We start from the raw sequence: 14,838 nt of genomic DNA, 5'->3' as shown, positions 1-14,838 counted from the left end.
TGCCCAGCTGTTTCTACTGGCCCTGAGCCTCAGGGGAACTTGTGCTCTGATATTGGGATCTTCCTATAGCGACCTTCAAGCATGGCTGAGGGAAGCACATGGCAGCGCGCCAGTGTAACGGCCCTCCTATGCTTTGGGACCTCCAATTGGGTGAGGTATGGCAAGGGGGTGTTGACATACCTGAGTCCTTCACTCACAGGGAAGTCAGGGGACTTGCCTATGTCAGATTGACGCTCTATATCCGTAATACGTTGTTTGATGAGTGCCTTGGCCGGGTCGTACCCCAAGTTAACTAACTGAAGCGGGGATAGGCCCAGGGACTTTATTTTATTCACAGCTGTCTGTTTCCAACTAGATTGGAAGTCGTCACATAGCGTTAGAGAGGCTAGGCCTGAGGGGAATATAGTGTGTGTGTGTGTGTATGTGTGTCTAAGCAATTAATGTATCTCTATACCCTGCGTGTGCATGATGTGTGTGGTTGTTTAGTGTTATAACAAATAATATAATGATAAATAACAGCTACTGAATGTGTACATTATAATTCCACTGTGTGTACATAACACTAACCGGAAGACTCACAGGAATTTGAGGCTACTTTCTGTTGATTGAAACTGATCTGGAGCAGGATCAAGATCTACTCTAAACACTTGCATTTTAAACCAATTCATTTCTGTTTACTGCAATGAGATTAACAATCTAATCCTAAACCTACTGGTGGGCACAATTCAGCAAAAGCTAACTATGACTAAAGCTACCATTCTATGCACATTTGCTTTGGAGTATGTCCCACTGGACTTGGTGAGACTTACTTTGGAATAAAAATGCATAGGGAGGCTCAAGTAATCAAGGAGGATCAAGCTTACTGACTAGGGAACAAATCTCAATGAATTCAGTAGGATTCTCTTCTAAGCAAACAGGCAAAGGATTGGGCTGAGTGTGTCCCACTGAACTCAAGGGCACTCACATTAATCTACCAGTTCCAATAGGATGTAAATCTTGTTTGGTTTTGCCCAGTTACTGATCTCATCAGAATTTACCTCTAGGTACATGACTTAAGAAGGTAATCCAAAGAAAGTTGCTTTACTTTGTGGACTGAATTGTGCCATCAATTTGAGGTGCTTTGGTTTACCCAGGCTGTGTATCGAGTTAAAGTTCATAGGAACATAGGCAGCTGCCATATACTGAGTCAGACCATAGGTCCATCTCACTCAGTATTGCCTACAGTACACAGACTGGCAGTGGCTTCTCCAAGGCTGCATGCAGGAGTGCCTCTCTGACCTATCTTGGAGATGCCAGGGAGGGAACTTGGAATGCACAGGAAAGAACGAATACATTTGCAGGAGTCTATAAAGTTAAAATTTTAACCAAAAATTTAAAAGAAGATAAGGGCACCTCAACATAGACAGACAGTAAGGTTGCAAAATACAGACTACTTTAAAACAGTTTATTTGGCATGTAAATTTATTTGGCCATAGTGACTACAATTGAACAAAAGTCTTGTTTAAAATACTAAGTTTTGTTAATTCAAAAAATCTTCAAGCTTATCTTCTTAGAAGTAGATTCAATTAATGGAACTTAATGCTCTTCCAATCAAATTATTGTGCAACAAATTCCAAAACTAATGCTATTCAATAAATGTGTTAAGAAAAACACAGCCTTACTGTGAGAAACCACCATTGACTTCAATATGATGTACAACCCACCCAAAGCACTTAAATGATAGGAAGTGCCATTGATTTCAAGAGAAGTTAAGTTTCTCCCTAACACCATAATGTGTTCAGCACTGGATCCCCCCAAGCGAGAGTGTATTGTGGCTGCAACGAATTTGTATTGACTTGACCAGATCCATCATTTGAGTAGAAACGTCTTCCACGATGTGTGTGCGTACAATCGCAGCCCATGTGCGCGTACAATCGCAGGCAGCCCATGTGCGCGGCCACCAGACGTAGACCCGCTCTCTCTGCTCCCCACCCTTAGTTCCGCAGGTGAGGAATCAACCTGGGGGGAACGATTTTTAACTGGCAGATGCAAGAGTGGAAAGGATTAAGCAGCCCCTCTTCAGCAGGCGGCTCTTGCACTCCCCCTGGCAACCTCCCGCGACGGCTTCTCTTTACAACCAAAAAAGTATTTTGGAAGAGAGATATCGCGCCTCTCCTGTGCTGTGCAAGGTCGAGTTTGGCCAGACGCAAACTCTCCTGCCCTGCTCCATTGCAGACAAAGCAAAAATAGCGTCGTTCGTTGCGGGATAACGGGCTGCCTTTCTGCTTTGCCCCACTGCGCGCACCCCCATTCCAAAGGAGGAAGGGGGAGTTTTTAAAGTTGTGCTAAACGATGATCCATTTGTTTCTGCACAACAGAAGAAGCGAAGAAGAAGAGCGTCACCAACTTCTGGCATAAGTTAAGCTGCTAACCCACCCACCCCCAACCACCACACACACACATTCGCGGCTCTCACGTCTCCCGGTGCAGACAAAACAAAAACGGTCCCCAAAGAAGCGCTCGGCTGCATGCACCCACCGCTGTGCGCTTCGTGCAAGAGAAATGCTTGAGCCGTACCATGAAAGTGGCCTTTGATGTCTCACGCCGGCGCTTGGGAAGCTGTTGCAAGACGCACGCAGGGCAAGTTGGAGTTGCTTTCTGGCTGGATCTCGCCTGAGTGTCTTTTCCTAAGAAAGACTTCGCAAATCCTCCTGTCTCCGTCTGGCTGGCTGGCTGGGATTCTGACTCTCCGCGTCCTCCGCTAATCAAGAGCGAGCGAGCGAGCAGTCGCTTCGCCCCCTCCTCTCCTCCATCCCCCAAGAAAAAAAAAGAAAGAATAGGAAACCGCCAGCCTAAACGGAGACGCTGCCAATGTTAAAACCCCAACTCCCTCTCGTCCCCAGCAAAAGAGGGAATGCTAACTTCTTTAACTATTTCCTGCCCGCGTGGGAGGAGGAGCTGTCCTACTCCCTCGCTTGAGAAACAATTGATGTTGAGACATCAGCTACTTCGGCTGAAGGGCAAGCAGCACGTGACTCATTCATCAGAGAAAGAGAAGCCGAAAGCAATGCAGAAGCACACAGCAGGGGAATCGTGATGGCGCTCCTGCTAGGGCCTGTCCCTCTGTTCCTGCCCTACTTGTGTTTTCAAAGGCATGTAGGGGGAAAAGGCTCAAAAACCGAATGTGGGTTGGGAATGTAGCAGGCATAATCATGGGCCAGTGGTGGCTGGTGACTCCTGGGACTGGGTCTGGGTCTGGCGACTCCTGGGGCTACCAGGCAGGGGAGGTGGTGGGTAGAGCCAAAGTGGGTGGTGCAGGGAAGGAGCCAAGGTGGGTGGCCCAGAGGCGGAGCCACAGTGGGCAGCACCCAAGATGGTGGGTGAAGCTGCATGTGGGGCATTGCTAAGGGATAAAAGCAATATAAGCACTGAAGAGTTTCTTACTGTGGTTCCCAAAGTTCTGCCCTTGTTCCATTGTTGAGAAGTATGTGGCCTCTGCCTCCCCTTAATAGCTACCCCAGTCCTCCATTAAAATCTCATCTTCTTATTGCCTGGAAAGAAAGAAAAAATTAGCAGGGGCAAGGCTAGGACTGCTCTCCCCATCCCCCCGACTTACTCTAGCTACTGAAGGCTCCGGCCTTCTCTTGGCCCATCAGGAGAGGCCTTTCCTGTGTGGCCCCACAGTGGCTGCTGGTTCTGGACTGGAGTCTTCCCTGCAAGAGGAGGAGGAGGGGAGGGGAGAGAAGCACCCTCCGCCCAGAAGAGCAAGGCAGGGCACTACCAGCCCAGCGCTCTGCTCTGCTGGGATACTACTCACCTTGGCTTCTGAAGACTCCTGCTTCCGCTTGGCCCGTCAAGAGAAGCTTTTCTCGCATGGCTCTAAAGTGAATTCTGCATCTGGACCAGCTTCTGAAGACTCCTGCTTCCACTTGGCCCATCAGGAGAAGCTTTCCTTGCATGGCTCCAAAGTGACTGCTGCAACTGGCCAAATAGGTCGATCTCACACAAGGTGATTAACATAGTCGTACCCATTTTCCTTTTTCACAAGTTCATGTTTGGTTCTTACTCTCAATATCCACACATTCAAAGGAACATAAGGACGCACCTGACTCCAAGTAAGATCTTTTGTCCATCTATACCAGGGGTCGGCAGCCTTTCAGAAATGGTGTTCCGTGGCCCATGTATTCATTTATTCAAGTGTTTCTGTGCCACCAATACATTTTAACGTCGCACACAGTGCCAGAGTTGGGGCTGCTCTGTGGGAAGGGGTTGGTTCACACTTCTAAGGGCCTCAGATTTGCAGGGCAGTGAGTTTCACTACATTCCTCCTGCTGTGGGACATCTGTAGTGATTAGACTCCCCTCCCACTAAAGAGTTAACCAGAAGTGAACCCTGACTTAACTGACAGGCTGGTGAACTCCAGGGCTCAGCCAATCAGCACACTAGGTGGGTGGGACCTAGAGAGCTGTTGCCAGGAAGAGGAGAGTTCTCTGTTAAAAATAAGCTAGGTGGGAGGTGCACAGGAGGACATGTGGCCATGGAAGTTGGCTGCAGGAGAATGATTCTGCAGGTCCTTGAAAGACAGGAGGGCAGGAAGCTTGTCTTCTCATCTGGAGTTAGGTGAGTTCAAGGAAAGGAATCCTAGGCTTTGGCTTCAGGAGGATTAATTTAGGGAAAAGATTGTTTTGTAAGACTTTGTGTTAGAAACTGATATTTCTTTGGTGTGTGTGCTTTTGCATATTCCTGATATTGGTCTAGTATTATTTACCTGTAATGTAATTAAAATAAGAAACACTAGCCTAGGCCCATCCTACCTAGGGCATAGCAGAAGACTCTATAAACATTTAAGTGTGCATAAAGACAACCTATTTTTGTAACTTGCTAAGTATTTTTAACTGTATTTAAAAGCTGAGAGCCTCTGATGGAAACAGTCTGTAGTAATTGAATAAAACTGGGGTTTTTTTGTTATTATTATTTTTTTACAAGCCTCTCCGAGTTGGTTTTTAACTCAGGAAGGGGGAGGTGAAGGGGGAGTCCACTGGTGCAATCACATCTCAAATGGTCAGAAGCTATTAGTTTTCTCACCATGTGCAGGCTTGCATATGGAAGACTTTTGTACTTGCCCAAGAGCAAAATAATGAGAGTTTCCCCTGGGATTCCACCCCAAGCCCAGGGAGGTTCAAGCTCTGTTGACAAGAGGGGTGGTGGCAGTGGCAGTATTTTCAACCTACTGCGAATATAGAATACTTTTAAGAGAAGCCTAGCTAGGCAGCTCAAGCAGAGGTGATTTAGCATTTCTTTCCCTCATGTGAGCTTGCTCTGAGACAAAAGCTTTAATCTGCTACAACATCTCTTCAGCTGGCCTCGGCTCTCTCTGGAGGACCCAGACTTCCCATTCTTCTAATCTCTAGATGCCAGGGCATTTTTCACACAGCAGGCTTTACCACAAGTTTACTGTGAGGCTTTACTGCGAGTTCGAAGTTGCCTTAAAAAACCAATGCAAAAAGTGGATTTTTAAAACCCGGGTTTTGAAATTGGGCTACACTTTAATGTGCAATGAAAAACCCAAATCGTGTGTGAAGTGCTCCCCGATAGCTCTCAGGGACTTCAGGATAAATCTGGCCGATATGTGAACACATACCCTCCATTCTGGAGGAGATGTGAGCTAAAAGCCCCATGTGAAAAACACCCTGGTTAAATAAAACAGAGCTATCCCCACACTCCTTCAAGCACCTGCCTATTTGTGCTTTGGTTCCCTTCCCCTTCTCAAGCCTCCGCCATCCTGTTTCTGCCCACCCTGTTGCCCCTTCCACACCAGTGCTCAGCGCTGGCTCTTCCTTTGGGGTTGTAGCACCTCCACTTCCAATCACAATTGGGACTTCCACTGTGGGGGCACGGCTCCAGAAAGGATGCTGTGCCAGCCTGGCATCCTCCAGCACCTCTGGCAGGAGGTGGTATAGCTATAATTGCTGTCATGGATGCATGGCAGCGCTTAAACTTAAAAAGGTCACAGAGCATCTTTTTAAATGATGCCTGGGGGCTTGCGGACAGGATACCTGGGTGGTCTCTGGTCCAGCAAGTAAAAACCCCTAAGGTGTGAGGGTGCACACATTTCAGATAAACCAGAAGGGAGCAGAGTCAAGCCAGGAGTTGAGCAGAAGGAAACACATGACAGCTGGCCAAAAAGGTCAAATGATGGTAAGAGAGATAGTACACGACATCACCAGATGAGGGTCTTGGCGTATAGGTGTCTATATACCAATGCCAGAAGCCTCGGAGTGAAGATGGGTGAACTGGAGTGCTTGATTACTAAGAAAAACAGAGATATAGTGGGTGTAATGGGAAGCTGGTTGAACGGTGAAAACCAGTGGGTCACTGTTATTCCTGAATATAAACTCTATAGAAGGGACAGGGAGGGGAGGATTGGGGGAGGAGTAGCACTGTATATTAAAGAAGGGATAGATCCAAAAGCCTGAAAATCTAGGTAGACTGGAATCCTCCACAGAATCATTATGGGTGACAATATGAGGACTGAAAGGAAACGTGTTATTAGGAACATGCTATCGCCCTCCAGACCAAAATGCTGAGAGTGACCTGGTGTTGGAGAAGCAAATAAGAGTGGCAAAGAAAGACAGGGCTGTAATAATGGGTTACTTCAATTACCCACACATAGAATGGCTAAATTCACATTCAGGCAATGAAAGAGAGGCCAAATTTCTAGACATGCTAAATGGCTGTGCTTTAGAACAGTTAGTCTAACAGTTAGCAGAGCTGACCAGAGAGATGTCGACCTTGGACTTAGTCCTGAGTGGTGCCCAGGACCTGGTGTGAGATGTCAGAGTTGCAGAACCATTGGGGAGCAGTGACCATAGTGTGATCCAATTCAGCATATACGCGAGTAGAGATTTGTCAAGGAAGCCCAACACAGATGTGGACTTCAGAATCCACATCATAGTGTGATCCAATTCAGCATATACAGTATGTGAGTAGAGAATTGTCAAGGAAGTCCAATGCTCCATTCTAGGAGCGCCAAACCTGTTCCGTCAACTGGCATTCAGAGGGTGGGGGTTTTCTTTAAGGGGCAGGGGAGGTACTGCCTACCTGCCAGCCCCCCCCCCGCTTCCCCCCCCCGACACTCTCACAAAAAGCGGCCATTTGTGCCACTCCCCCCCCCCCCAGCACTTTTGCAAAAAGCAGCCATTTACGTGGTGCTGCTAACCGGGGTGCAAGGAGGCACGCTGCAGCCCTGCATGCCCACTTTTTGCGAAAGTGCCGGCAGGAGGAAAGTGGTGGGGTGGGGGCTGGCAGGTAGGCAGCACTTCCCCTGTCCCTTAAAGAACCCCCACTGCCCTCCCGGGAATGCACAGAACTGGTTCCATGCACACCCCTAACACACAGTTCTTGATCAACCAGAAAATATGTGCACACAAACTTTGGTACACATCATGTTTGCTTGATTGGGCTGATTCTCTTAAGCAATTTGCTATAGTACCAGGATGATTTGAAACGATCATAGCAACAGATCAACCCATTAAATATTACTAGTGTAATATCTGCCCTTTGGCAAGAACCAAATATAACACGGAATCCTGCTACTACAATGTAGAGAAAGAAAAGTCACCATGATGTTGCTGATCATGCAAATGGCACCTGTGCCGACGCCATGTTCATGCTGGTGCCACATGGGGATTATTGGGCTGTGTGCTGCCCCATCAGGAAGCTGCATGGGGTGGCAGAGAGCAGGTAAGGACCCTTCTCTTTCTTAAAGCTTCCGGGCCCCACTCCCAAACTGTGCTCGGACCGCAGTTCAAACGGCAGTTTATGCACATCCCTAGTCACTACTTCTCTAACCTCAGATGTGGCCCTTTGAAGAATGGCCTCTTCAGATGATGGTAACGAATGGATAAGTCTGTATGGGAGGAAGCAGAGTTAAGTGCAGAGTGCCTCATTACTGAAGAAGTAACTGCAGCTAGGTTATACTGTATTTGGTTATACTGTATTGGTTATACAGGTGAAACTCAGAAAATTAGAATATCGTGCAAAGGTCCATTAATTTCAGTAATGCAAATTAAAAGGTGAAACTGATATATGAGACAGACGCATTACATGCAAAGCGAGATAAGTCAAGCCTTAATTTGTTATAATTGTGATGATCATGGCGTACAGCTCATGAGAACCCCAAATCCACAATCCCAGAAAATTAGAATATTACATGGAACCAAGAAGACTAGGATTGTAGAATAGAACAATATCGGACCTCTGAAAAGTATAAGCATGCATATGTATTCAGTACTTGGTTTGGGCCCCTTTTGCAGCAATTACTGCCTCAATGTGGCGTGGCATGGATGCTATCAGCCTGTGGCACTGATGAGGTGTTATGGAAGACCAGGATGCTTCATTAGCGGCCTTCAGCAATTCTGCATTGTTTGTTCTCATGTCTTTCATCCTTCTCTCGGCAATGCCCCATAGATTCTCTATGGGGTCAGGTCAGGCGAGTTTGCTGGCCAATCAAGCACAGTACACTGTATACTTTTCAGAGGTCCGATATTGTTCTATTCTACAATCCTTGTCTTCTTGGTTCCATGTAATATTCTAATTTTCTGAGATTGTGGATTTGGGGTTTTCATGAGCTGTACGCCATGATCATCACAATTATAACAAATTAAGGCTTGACTTATCTCGCTTTGCATGTAATGCGTCTGTCTCATATATCAGTTTCACCTTTTAATTTGCATTACTGAAATTAATGGACTTTTGCACGATATTCTAATTTTCCGAGTTTCACCTGTACTGTATTTGGTGAACAGCAAGCTCTTTTAATTTCTTCTTTACTTTACACACAGCAAAATAAAAGGGTCTTTCCAGTCTGTACAATAGGTCTTTTTCAGTGCTTGGGATATTCATGTAACTCTTCACAATAGACATTGAAGCTCTTCACACAATCCATGTGAAGAGCTTTAGGTGGGTCTGCAGGGAGAGCAGGTTTACTTACCCCTCCCTGCAGATGATCGCCCAGCCTTCCCTGGGCAGCCAGATCGGCCGTCCAGACAATTACTGGCTTCATCATGGAGCCAGTGCAGAGTGGCAGGGTTTGGGGGCCTCCCGGCCCTCAGAAGTCCCATAATGCACAGCGTGAGTGTGCGGTGCATTATGGGGAGACCCCCGATGCTGGCTGGGAGGCTGCATGTGTGTCGGTGCCACGTGAAGCCACGTGGCACTGACACATGATCAATTAACCCGGTGTTTGGGTGCCCTCGCTCTGGGTTAAGCAGCGGGCTACTTTGGAGGGCTCCACCACGCAGCACCCGGAGGTTCTCATGCACCCAGAAAACTGGGTTGGCCTTCTTTAGCCTGGTTTTCTGTGTGTGTGAGAATAGCCTCATTGTATATGCAATCTTCTGTATACTTCCTTAACTTGAAGAGCTCTGAAATTTTTTTTCTAGAAAATGATTTGCAAAAGAACATGTTATCTCTGTTGAACGTATGGATGGATGGATGGATGAATGAATGAATACTTTATTACAGACTATGACCCAACAACACAAAAGATAGTGTAAATAGTACAGATTCATAATAGCAAGATCTTCATAGTAGCATTAAGTATACCTTAAGCCACCTCAGACCTAACCTTACATGCAGCCGCACAGAATTTGGCCACACATACATAAGGTTATGGGTGCATAGCGATCAGCTATAAGGAAAGAAGTGTATTCATCATCTGTTCTGTAAGGTATATTTAATAAGAGAGAAGAAATGAGAGAATTACAAGTCTCTCTATACAATGAACAATATAAAAGAACACGGGTCACAGACTTCATGGCCTGACCCCAGGGACATATCTGGCTGTTAAAGGGTTGTTTTTTAAAAAAACATTTGCCCTCCCACACTGCAGATGAAACTGCATTAAACCGTGCAAGGGAAAAGGCCTTTCTCTGAGACAGAATGGTTAGTCTCGTTAGATAGTGAGCTGCTCTGGGATAATTTGAAAAGCTACCAGGCAGATTTCTTGCAGAGATCATTCCTAAATCACTCTGCTTTTCAGTGGCCACTATTTATTGTTTTGTAAGTCCATTAGCAACATCAAGTCCCAATGGCATTAAAAACTGAGACGAAAACCTGTGCTTGCCCAGCATATCATCGAGGCATTTAGCTAGATTGAAAACCATCTTCCCAAACAAGAGGAGCTAAGCCTTTTGGATGAAAAATAAGTTTAAGCCAAAAATTAAATACAGACAACCAAACCTTGCCCTCCACTCTTGTTAGGCCAGCTTCTTCTAGCCGTAAAATGGGACATTGGGCACACAACCAGGGACGAGAATATATTCTTGTACAACTTTTGTACGAGAATATAGCATGCAGAAATTGGGATTAGACTATCCCCCTTTGTTTAAAGTTGCAGACAACACAGATAGCAGCTCCATATAGCAGTTGAGAAGGTACTTTAGCCTCATAAACTTTAACTGCAGCTGGTATACATTGTCTGCCTCTGTGGGGGAAAAAACTTTAATATAGCAGAGGCACTCTTCTGGGCATTAGTTGCAACATGCTCACAATGGGGCCCCCAAGAGCTGTTTTCACAGAAGACTGTTGATTGCATAGTCCTTTTAACATCTCTCGTTGCCATGCATGACCACATAACATTGTTTTCTTTTCAGATGACCGACACTGTGTCATGTCAGCCTCACCTCAGTGTTTTCAGCAAATGTCCACAGGGCTCTGCTTAGTACCCAGAAATAGCAGTGAGACACCTGTGCAATGGCATTTATTAAAATGTTTTCCCCCCTCACATTTGTATTTCTAGGAGGTATAAAAATGTTTAGGAGCTTCCAATAATTGGATTAAACAAGTATTGTGATCATATATATGCTTATTTAATAACTGAACTTAGAATTAGGGAGATAAATGCAATACCATCAGCCTTTTTGAGAGAGGATAATTTCCTGAGTGCAACTCCAGCTGACATGTGACAGAATAGCCTCTCTCCCCTCCTCTCTCCCCTCAGAAACATTATTTTGTCACTCAGGCCAACTCAGGAGGTGAGAAAGGGGATGAATGTATATCCTCTCCCTGAGAAAGGGGATGAATGCTCCCCTCTCCCTGAGCGATGCCTGGCCTTTCAATCCCTTTAGAGTTAGGAATCCCCTTTGCTTGTAAAGGGGAATTCTCACCAAATTCCCCTTTACAAATTCTCACTGGATTTTCTTTTACAAGCATAGCCACCCAAACCAGGTCAAACTGGGCCAAACCAATTCTGGTTTGGTTTGAACTTGGACCAACCCCCTTTAGGGGGGTCTGTTCTGGTCCGAGCTCGAACTGGTCGAATGAGGTCAGTTTGAATTGAACCAGGTTTGATTTGAATGGGTTCTGCACACCCCTAGATGCTTCCCATTTGCCAGAAGTGAAGTAGGAGAAGCTGCCACCCATTGTTTGCTCTCTGTTGCTGTCTCCTGGGGGTCTCAGTGGCACAGTGTGCCACCAGGAGTCCAGCGCAGGGCTTTGTCCCAGGGCTTCTTGCAACCGGACCCCTTCAAGAGTGCAAGTGTAGCCCAGGTTCAAAGGGGCTGAGTGGTAACAGTGAGCGGTGAGCACTGCACAGTGTGTGCCTGCCACTGCTGCCTGAGTTTGCCACCTCCTCCCTGCTGGTGCCCCTAGAATCATCCTGGCTTCTGCTGCTTGCTCCTGCTGCTGCTCCAACCAGGTTGGTTTGACCAGACTGTGTTTTCTACTAAATTGTGTCCTGATTTGATTAGTGTATCATGTTTTTACTCAAGAATGCGTTGTGAAACCATGGGGCGTGTGTGTGTGTGTGTGTTTCATGCACTAATATGTGCATGAAACACACACCAACTTAGAAACCCCTGCTAACTTGGCGAAGAGGCACCTTTTAATGTGGTGATTCTCTTTATTTAGCATGGGGAGAGTAACTGGCCCTATCCACCCCCAGCACAGTACCTCCAGTGACTGTTGCTGGTGTCTATCTTGTGTTTCTTTTTAGATTGTGAGCCCTTTGGGGACAGAGATCCATCTTATTTATTTGTTATTTCTCTTTGTAAACCGCCCTGAGCCATTTTCGGAAGGGCGGTATAGAAATCAAATAAACAATAACAATAACAACAACAACAACAACAATAATGTTTCCACTGTGAGTTTTTGTGCTCAATAATGCTGTGCGAATCCATGGGGTTGTATTATTGTGTGTGGTTACAAGTTGTTATTGCAGTAATGTTCCATTTGGTTTGTAAATTATCCAGAGGCTGTGTGTGGATTGGAACCACCATGGAATTTGGTTTTTGTTTTTTGTTTACAAATGTTTTATGTTCTCTTGAGTATCTGTTCCTTTCAAGTCTGGCTTATAAAGGTTTCCATCGCCTGGTGTGATTTGGAGCAAGGTGCAAATTACCAATGACTTGGCTTAGCTCTCAGAAGTAATGAAGGAACTTGGACCTATTCAAGAGTGCATGGAAATTTGCTTGGTAATCTGTGTGTGTGTAAGTAATATAAAGCTGCTTTGGCCTCACTCACTCACTCACTGATGTGAAACTCCCAGACCAAGCCACAAGAGATAGAGACATGCCATTTTTGCAAGTGGGTTCCAGACCTCACCCAGACTGCCAAAAATATCCCAAACCCTGGAAAATCCCACTGAATTCCTAGAAATTGTGGACACACTGTTCCATTGGAAAACATGGGAAATAAGATCTCATGGACATAGGAAAATTCTTGCCTCACAGAGAGATAAGATATTCATGAGCTTCCAAAATGCAAGCCTGTGCGTGTGTGTGTGTGTGTGTACAGGAGAATGTCATTATTCACAGGGGTTCCGTTCTCCGCTACTACCACGGATATGGAAACTGCGAATACGGAAACTGAGTCATTGGGGCTATGGAAATCCATGGGTTTGGTTCCCGGAGGTCAGAAAAATGTCCGGAAAATGAGGTAAAAGGCCTTAGAAATGTGGGGGGGGGGCAGTGGCCTACCGTGCTCTGTGTCCCCCCAGCAGTCCAGCAATGCCCCAAGAGTAAAAAAAAAATCAGCTGAAAATTGTGCCCCCCCTTTTTTCAAAACTAGCCATAAAATGGCTCCCAGTCTCAAAATGGTGGCTAGAAATGACCTCTGAAGCATGGATACACGGATATAACCCTTTAAAAGCCTCCCCGCCGCGTATACTGAGGTCAGGTGTCCATTACCTGACAGCAGATCGGCAAAACAGTGGATATTGTGCCCACAATTAATGAGGCTCTCTTGTATATCTCCTGTATATACACATGCGCACACACACACGTGTGTGTGTGTGTGTGTGTGTGTGTGTGTGTGTGTTAGAAGAAAGAATGGACTTGTTTTCTGTTGCTCCTGATGGCAGGACGAGTACAAATGGGTTGAAATGGCCAGTAAGCAAGGGGGCCAGTGTGCTCTCTATTTTTTTTTCATCTGTGTGCGGAATGATTTTTGTTCTGGGCAGCAGTATCAAGGCAGTGTGTGTGGACATACATTCAGAATGGAGCCTTCCTGATTCAAGCTGAGTGGGATCTAAAATTAACTGAGCAGACATCAGAAAATGTGTGAGCACATGCAGTGAAGGGGGCCCCCTGTAAGGCAATTAGGTCCAGGGTCCAACATATCCTAGCTGCACCCTTGTTTCTTATGTTTTTATGTTAGATAAATATGTATCTGTATGGCTGCATTGATTGATTGATTGCATGATTGATTGATTGATTGAGAGCCATCAAGTTGGTGTTGACTCTTAGCGACCACATAGATAGATTCTCTCCAGGACGATCTGTCTTCAACTTGGCTTTTACGGTCTCTCAGTGGTACATTCATTGCTGTCATAATCGAGTCCATCCACATTGCTGCTGGTCGTCCTCTTCTTCTCTTTCCTTCAACTTTTCCCAGCATTATGGACTTCTCAAGGGAGCTGGGTTTTTGCAGAATGTGTCCGAAGTATGATCGTTTGAGCCTGGTCATCTGTGCCTCGAGTGAAAATGGCTACATACAGTAGGCCAATAGTATGTCCATAAACCTGCTTTGATTTTGGGGAATTAAAATGTCAACTTCATGGTAGAATAGAAATGAAAACTCTCTTCCCTTAATTTGTAGAACGACAGTTCACTAAACTGAAATGTTATTCTGCCCAGCAGCTGACTCTTTCTGCATTCCCAAAATGCAGTTTTTCATGTTTGTTAAATGTTAGATTCTAAGAATAAAACCAGGGAAAACCACTGGGGAAAGACTGAAGTGCTGTTTTCTATTGTATGCTGTCAGGGTTATCATCAAAGCAGTGAGGATGTGAAGGTAAAATGTTACATAGTTCAGTCTTGTTCCCTTTTATCTTTTTTTTTTTTTAAATGTGATATTTGAATGCTATTTTTCCTTTCCTTTTAAAAAAACCATATGGCTAAAAAGTGGTCTAATTACTGTAGTCATAGAGTGAAAGTTGAAGGAATTAAAAATTGATGTAAGTAATTATAATTTATTATAATTTTTAAAAGCTTTTACAAATGTGGCTGCTTATCAGTGTTGTCTGCTGTACACTCTAGCTCTCTTGATGTTACTGTATATTTCAACCTACCCACATTCATAGGAATATGACCTGTACTTGACCACAGTATTTAGTTCCTGAAAATGCTGAATGATTTTGTCTACACTAGAACAATATATGCCATTGAAATACCATGTGATTAATTTTGTCAGGAAAACAATAAATATTTTTTAATGAAAGATGAGGGATTGTTCAGGAAAGCTGATGCACATTGACCAGTAAAAATAGGTCAAAGAAATATTACAGAATTAATACAGCAATAAAAGAGAATGACATACATTTCCAGAAACATTAAAAGCTAGAATAAAATACCTAGAGAG

At 45.1% G+C, this 14,838-nt stretch overlaps 1 protein-coding gene across 1 annotated transcript in view; it reads right to left on the bottom strand.

Annotated features, from left to right (window-relative positions):
* EDNRA (endothelin receptor type A) overlaps positions 1-2,995 on the bottom strand; it is a 57,716-nt gene extending 54,721 nt beyond the window's left edge. Inside the window, exon 1 of the mRNA XM_053254187.1 lies at positions 2,557-2,995. The gene's annotated coding sequence lies outside the window, so the exon portion shown is untranslated. The remainder of the gene's footprint in view (positions 1-2,556) is intronic.
* Positions 2,996-14,838: the final 11,843 nt, after the last annotated feature.

This window comes from Hemicordylus capensis, chromosome 5 (assembly GCF_027244095.1).
Source record: "Hemicordylus capensis ecotype Gifberg chromosome 5, rHemCap1.1.pri, whole genome shotgun sequence".
Taxonomy (NCBI): domain Eukaryota; kingdom Metazoa; phylum Chordata; class Lepidosauria; order Squamata; family Cordylidae; genus Hemicordylus; species Hemicordylus capensis.
This window is presented reverse-complemented; position numbering and strand designations above follow the sequence as displayed.